This window comes from Triticum aestivum, chromosome 3B (genome assembly GCF_018294505.1).
Source record: "Triticum aestivum cultivar Chinese Spring chromosome 3B, IWGSC CS RefSeq v2.1, whole genome shotgun sequence".
Lineage (NCBI taxonomy): Eukaryota > Viridiplantae > Streptophyta > Magnoliopsida > Poales > Poaceae > Triticum > Triticum aestivum.
In genome coordinates this window covers 284993404-285001089 of record NC_057801.1, presented here as the reverse complement: position 1 = coordinate 285001089, position 7686 = coordinate 284993404, and the positions used below count along the sequence as shown (strand labels likewise).

Here is a 7686-nt window from a genome sequence, read left to right as displayed (position 1 = left end):
TATGGCAACAGATTTAATCTTTCTTAGTTGAGGAAAGCGGGGGCTTGCTGTCTACAATAGATGTATATACACATTTAAATTTGGTAGCATAGAGTTCTATTTGGAACATAGATGTATATATATATATATGTTGTGAATTACATGTTAATGTTCACATCTATTTGTGAAGTGTTGTGAATCAATATAGAAATATTCTCGATCATTTGCAAAATGATAAAATCAATGCTTAGAAACATTAAACTTTTCAAATCATGTTTTTTTCGTTTAATTTAGGAGAATATGATGTTGACTTAAGAGTTGCTAGCGAAAAAGTACTTAGGAATGAGTCAGCAATTAATAGATCCAATACACTCAAGTGACACAATAATGCTTACTTAAGATAATGATAGCATAAATCACTGTGCCCAGTTCTTAATAAGAGTGGTCAATTACATCATATAGTAATTTGGATATAATAGAAGAGGTAGAATACGATAATACATACGGAAGTCGACAAGACTAATTTAACAAAAAGCGTCTTTCCTTGTAAACAAAAGATGGTTGAAAGTTTTTTATCTTGTTCATGAGCCCTTTCTTCACTGGTCACTGGCGTGGGTGTAATCCATGCTTTCGTGAAACAATGCTCTCCTTTGTACATGTAACATAAGAACTATCTGCTAAAAAGACAAAAGATTAATGCATTTTCCTGACTACATGTGTTAAACCATCAAAGTAAACAATTCTGGATTTGTATGGGTACAAGCATAGAAGAAATAAAACTCCACATTCATCATGGCTTAGTTGCATTGTTGCATACTATTGCATTAATAACCATATACACAGCTTCACCCACCAAAAAAATATACACAGTTCTTATCCCATTCACGTATTTTCTTAAGAGCCACATCGTAATTCAATCACATTTTTATTTCCTGCTTCGAATCATGCTACTATAAATAACAAAGGGGACATCTCCTAGCAAGAATATCAATACATGTATAGAAATTAAAGTAACAAATGTAGATATGGCCATGGACAAATCAGTGACATATCTTCATCCCGGAGTGCACTCTATGTATAGCCATATACGCATTTTCATTTCTAGGGTACATCATAGATATATGAAAATAAATTGTAATGCATATTTTGTTGGCATCACATACTTGTACACGATACTCAGCCTTTGGTAATTCTAAATCTCTTACCATAGCATCTAGTATAATTCTACAAGGAACTTCGAGTACTGCTAGAGCACTCTATGGTTTTCAATGACACGATATAATAGTTTCATTTAGTTTCTAATAGCACAGAAGCACTATCGACCAACTAGAAGCATATTGCACATTGCACTAATCTTGCATAGCTAAGCAGGAAGAAAACAACAGAAATCAAGACTGGAGGGGGGAGAAAGATTGGACGAAGAGGCCATACCTATGATGATTCATCTACTCCATATGGAAGCCATCATCGTACGCCACCGCTTCCATGAGCCACCGGGCAAAGAGGAGGCGTGCGTATGTGGGCCAGCCAGATCCGGTTGATGCTTCCATGGAGGCTCGAATTATCACACACTGCTGAGTTTAATATAAGAAAAAAACTTATAAGCTAAATAGGTGTAATGCTCCCTGAAATAAGATATGTAGCTACATACTATCTGCAGACGACTACCTTGATTCCTGAATCACATTAATCAAGATGATAGTGGCAGCAGGAAACTACTAATGTTAATCACTTGAAGATAGGACAGAACAATAATTTATCTCTTGGAAAGTTTGAAAAATACAGTATGCCAAGATCATGTACCTCGATCAAGGGCTCTGATATGGAAACATTAAGCTGCTTGCTTGAATTTAGCAACACAGAGTACTGGGAGATACATCCAGTGCATGATCAGCACATTTCAAAGTATATTTAACTGAATATATGAGGGCTCTATGAAAGGCTCCCACATAACCTACACACATATAAATTGTTATTCCTTTACCATAAAAAAACATGATACATCGGACAGCAAGGAATCATAACTTTACCTTGTCGATGTTGCTGTAATTTATCAGAAAGTCAACAAAAGCATAAACTTCAATCTCAACACCCATTTGACAAAATTGCAGTGACGAGTTCTTCACCAAGATCTCTATAACAGGCCTATGACTGCTCCACTATCAAGAAAGCATTACCAAAAACCAGAATTAGCCAAATGTTGAAGCTGAAAAAGAGGATACGCCAATCAATATATTTGAGTACCAAAAAAAGGAAATGTAGACATAAAACAACTGTTGTCTGATCAATTAAAAAATGGATGATTTTTTTGTTAGGTACAAAGTAAACTTCAAAGTCATCTTACAGATTTAGTTGCAAGGTTGACCAAGCAAAGCGAATGATCCATTACTGCTGAAGGTACATAATAGTGTTTGGATGGCACCAGCTAATGTTTCATTCTGTGATATTTTTTACATTATTCAGCTCGCTTCAATACTCCATAGTGCTCCTTTCTTAAAAGCAATATATCTTCATTTCAACATTACCATAGAAAATATCCTATCAAAATATGCTCGGCACATATCAAAAACCACACATATATCTTTATTTGATCATGGAAAAAGATGAAACACACATGAGCATGTAGATGTGAACATATCAAATACTTGTTTTCATGAATATCTTGAAGTATCACAGTCCTATACTTTTTTTTGCTGGAAATCAGTCCTATACTCAAAGGCTGATCTACAAATAAGTAAATAAATTATTTCTTTCTTATACATCATATCAATGTACAGAATCCCAGCCTGCAAATAAAAATTCTCAGATATGTGCATTGATCTTTTTTGCTGTTATTATCCTGGCCTCTATCTCATCTTTTACTGTTAGTTTATACTTCAAAGTAAAATACACGACATTGATCTTCATATATATACATGTCAATAATTATTTTTGGTCGAAAGTAGCATAATCTAAATGGTTGTTGGGTTATTCCGCTGGATTAGTATAATTTAGGTGATGACATACAGTCAAATATCATAAACTATGTACTGTCATATTCACATTTATATTTTTCTAATGCCGACTACAAAAAACAAATTGTAACTCGCTAGTCTAAGCGATGTTGGTTCTTCTGTAAACATCTCTACCTTTTACATGGTTGTCCTTCATCTGTCCCGATTAAAACTGAACAAGATTGCTCTCTCCTCGTCATACTGAAGCTCGTCCATTCATTTTCGTCCAAGCTAAAGATAACCTGCAAATAAGAAACAACAGACAACTACAGAATCTGTTAGAGCCCAAATTAGTTAATCAAATTTTAAAAGATCGACAACTACCAATGTGACACTAATTTACTGTCAGGCAGGTTACATTCAACGAGAATGAATCTAGCCTTTAGTTGCTGGCCACATGGGGGTCACTGGCCTCATGGGGCACAACTTTTGCGATTCCTGTGCTTAAACCCTGTCTGCAACCAGCAGCCATAGCCTGGAGGATCATGACTCGTCTCCGCCTTTTTGGCCTACGCATGTCGAGGGTGGAGAAGACTGAGAAGCAAGTGATATTAAATCCCGCTGTCCATGAAGCATATAAACATACACATCACAATGGGTAGGGATAATGAATAGAAAACTACAAAAGCTAAAACAAATTGTAGAATTTCATATGGGATACCACAAGCATCAAACTGCAAATAGCAAGAAACCAAAGCAGAACCCCGCCTCCTAAAGAAGAGCTTCAATAAACTTAAATTGTCATCCTATCAACTAACCTACACAGATGAGAACCTTCCGAAATGTCAGCCTCTCAGCCAAGATACTGATGATATTCAGACCTTCACCAAAAGGAAGTAACTTCATCAGTCGTGACCTATGACACATATATTTCAAAATCAAAACCAAAAGAAGTAACTTCATGAGTTGTGACCTATGAGCAAGTATATATCTGAATAGCAGGTGAAAAGAAATCAATCTCTGAAGGTTCTTGCCATATGTATGCCGGCTAGACATCTTTGCTTCAAGCAAATCTTTTAGTGCTTTTATGTTTATGCATCTCAAATTCTTTCCATTTGCATCCCTTCTTCTGCTAGTTAATACAAACACCTAACTAAAATACATTTGGAAAGGTCTAGAGAGATCTCAGGAGAAATTCAATGATATTAGCCAAAAGTTATGCATAGAGGAGGCACCTATTTGTCACATGCAATTCTTATTACATCCAGTCCTTCATCCAGCGTAGCAAGATGGATCCATATCCATAATTGGCGTTGTAATGAACTGCGGTTTCTTTCAGAAACTTAGTCTGAGAATTGGACAAATATGCTTGTGTACAACAGAAAGAGTGAGCGTGAGTGGTATCGAGTTACCACGGCCTCCAAAACTGGTATAACAACGGAAACAGGCATACACATCCTGCTCACACGCATACACGAAATATAAGCAGCACGAGAAAGAACAACACACAACGCCCGACCATATCCGGAATATTTAAACGATCAGCACGACATACATATATTTAAAAGATCACCAAGGCAGACATGACACAGAAGATACTGAAAGTATAACACACACATGTAGTAGAAAGGAAAGAAGAAAACCTTGATGAGTCGAACGACGCAGCGACAGAAGAGATCGTACAACCTGCGAAATACACAAAAAAACAACCGGTCAGAGCAGAACGACACATAGGCATGCAATGAACACTCGCCGATCACAAAAGCAACAGAACGGCCTATTTACTCGAGGCAGCAAGCATAAGCACGTTGGTTAAGCAGCGGGACGGACGAGAAGAAGAAGCGCCAGCGACAGGAGAAGTAGGCTGAATCGTAGAACAAGCGTCAACACACACGCATTTCATCAAACATTCTATAGGCAAGCAAAAGAGGAGTGGACTAACCTCTTTTTTTTTTTTGAAAGGAAATGCAGAAACCGCATTACTACGTGGACGAAGCTGACTCGCTCGCCACTAAAGCTTTTACATCAGCAGTTACATTGTCTGCATTTAGCTCATCATACAGGTTCATAGAACATCCTTTGTGTGCAAGTACATGAGCTAAATTATTACAATTCCTACTAGCAAAGCTAAATGTGGTCTGATAAAAGTTTTTGCTCAGGAAATCCTTGAGCTCCGCTAGCACTCTGTAGACAATCGATCGGTCTTGTTCTTCCTGCTCTGCCCCTTGTTTTAAAAGCATGGAATCAGTTTCAAAGTAGAGGGCAGTGATTCCCTTGGATGCAGCCAGCTTTGCACCATAAAGAGCAGCCAACGCTTCTGCATGAAGAGGATTTGCAAGGTTCTCCAATCTTCCTGCTCCACATGCTTGGACTACTCCATTATGATCCCGAATAACAGCCCCCCAGCAGAGTGGACTAACCTCAATGAGAAGGAGAGACGGACCTAGGGCTCGACGCAAGCGACAACAGGAAACTGTACCAAACTGCGCATGAACGAAACAAAGGTAAACATGCGAAATTAGCAGGACGAATCCAAAACAGCGGCGAAGAACATCCGAACCAGAGAAGGACGAACCTCAACCAGCGGCAACCATCGAGCAGAGGAGGCCCATCAGAACAGAGCATGGGGCTGCCGCATCTCGGCCACCATGCGACATGCCGAGGAAAAATATCCCGGTCCATCTCTCCTTTCCCGTCACAGTTTCATTCATCTTTGACTAACATGATTAGCACATCAACCGAGAAAATAAGAGGAACGATGAACATCACATGGAAAAAACAAGAATGATAAACATCACCTGAATAGGAGACGGGGTAGATTGATTGGGCTATTTGTCCTCGGCTGCCAGTGGCGTGGTCGGAGGGCGATTCTTCTCCCAGCCGGCAGCGGCGGCCCGGAGATCTTTGTCGACCACGCGCACGGCACGGAACAGCTTGTCGTGACGGGAGGCGGCGCGGCCGTGGCGGCCGCCTGGACGAGGCCCTTGGCTCAGTCGCGGGAATCGCTGAAGGCGTCGAGGCAGCGGTGGAGGTCCATGAGCGCGCGGAACATCTCGTTGTGGCGGGAGGCGGCGGGGCCGAGGCCGGCGGCGGCCACCTGGACGAGGCCGTCGGCTCGGTCGCAGGACTCGCTGAAGCGTCGACGCAGTGGTGGAAGTCTGTGAGAGCCACCGTGCACCCGGGCTCGCGGACGGCGGCGACCGCGTAGTCGACCAGGGCGTCATAGGCGCCAGTCCATCTCTCTGTCTAAGTGCAGATGGAGGTGAGGCACGCACGATGCATCGGGTAGCTGCAGTCCATCTTCTCTCTCCAACTGCAAATGCAGACGAGAGACACCGAAGTAGCAGACAAGCGGGACCAGAACAGCGGCGGCCCACCCGTCATCGCGCTAGTACAAATGCGTACTAGAACAACAAGGCGCGCGTTGCCGCGCCCGCTATCTTGATGAAAGAATCTCAACACAATATGAATATCGATTAAGAAATTGAAGGTATAATTATCAATTGAGATTTTGAATTACTGTGTAGAAGTCAACCACGTGAGATTTTAAAAAAATCCTTCACAAATCCATAAGATACTGCGAATATTCAAAAGATTGACAATGTGATTTAATTATGACTTGTTGTGAAGTACGCAAATAGGACAAAATACTGGATTTAGCATTTGAACATTAATACTTATGAGCATCCTCGTATGATCATCTAAATTGATATAATGAAGGTTTGTGTGCATCACTCGATGTAGAGGCTGAGGGCTTTACCTTAATTTTAAAAAATAACCTAAATTCACATAATAGACTATATATTGTAGCTATTAGATCAAATGGACCACATAAAGAGCTAAATATGAGAAGGAAGAGTGCCAGACCTGCTGAAGCTAATGAAATAACTTTGAACTTTCTGAAGTTATTATGAAAGCGGCTGTAGTGGGAAGACGACTTAACTTATAATCTGTATTAGTTGTCATGCAAATTTACAAAATCTGGGGTACATGTCTAGGGCTCCATTCAACATCACAGATTTCGAATAGAAAAAATGATATCTAAGGTACCAAATAAGCACCTTAGTCATCTCAACAACAGCATCAGACCATCCATTATTTTCATAGTGCACTGTATATTTATCCCTTCCATCAAGAAGCTAAAACAATTATATGTGTATAAATTGTGTTAGCATAAGAAAATAATTGCACCGAGGGCTGCATATTATCTTGCAAGAACTTGGCTTGTACCTTAGATAACATGGTCAGAGAGTGCATTGTTTTGAGAACTTTCATTTGGGTTGTTGTGTCATCAGAGTTGCAAGTCGGTGGAAGAAATAGCAAGCAATCAGAGAATCTTGAATTATCCGTTCCTGTACATTTTCTCTAACATTTACTTTTAGTTAAAATTAGCTAGGTTTGGAAATTGCAATATGAGAGGAGCACATCATATCTCAAGCGGATAGGGCATTTGGACCTCAGCATCAAACAGACTTATCAGAAACTGAGTGAAACGCGCGTACGAAAATAACCTCATCTAGTAAATCTTATATAACCAATGAATAATTTGGTGCACAGGGACAAAACGGCCATTGGGTTTACCAACTTTCCGACTGGAACCATGGCATGGGGTAGCAATTCTTCCCCAATTCAGCATCATGCCATCACCAGTAAACCCCCAAAAATAAGTTTCTCAAAAAATAATCGCGAATCAGTAAAGAATCAAAATCAACACAGTGCAGGTATGAGATTGAGACAAAAGCTTTGACACAGGGGGCAGGGTGGTGACACGAAG

At 40.1% G+C, this 7686-nt stretch overlaps 1 long non-coding RNA gene across 49 annotated transcripts; it reads right to left on the bottom strand.

Annotated features, from left to right (window-relative positions):
• Positions 1-370: 370 nt before the first annotated feature.
• Positions 371-6235, bottom strand: LOC123069731 (uncharacterized). Of its 49 annotated transcripts, none has more exons than XR_006432791.1 (11): positions 5488-6233; positions 4855-5395; positions 4720-4776; positions 4556-4598; positions 4148-4235; positions 3731-3793; positions 3108-3533; positions 2010-2138; positions 1783-1933; positions 1411-1550; positions 371-653 (listed from the first exon to the last, which is right to left on the bottom strand). It is a non-coding gene; the product is annotated as an uncharacterized lncRNA (long non-coding RNA). The 49 variants fall into 49 exon arrangements; XR_006432767.1 differs by having other exon boundaries at positions 4148-4370; positions 4698-4776; positions 5333-5395; positions 5488-6231; XR_006432774.1 differs by having other exon boundaries at positions 4698-4776; positions 5333-5395; positions 5488-6229.
• Positions 6236-7686: the final 1451 nt, after the last annotated feature.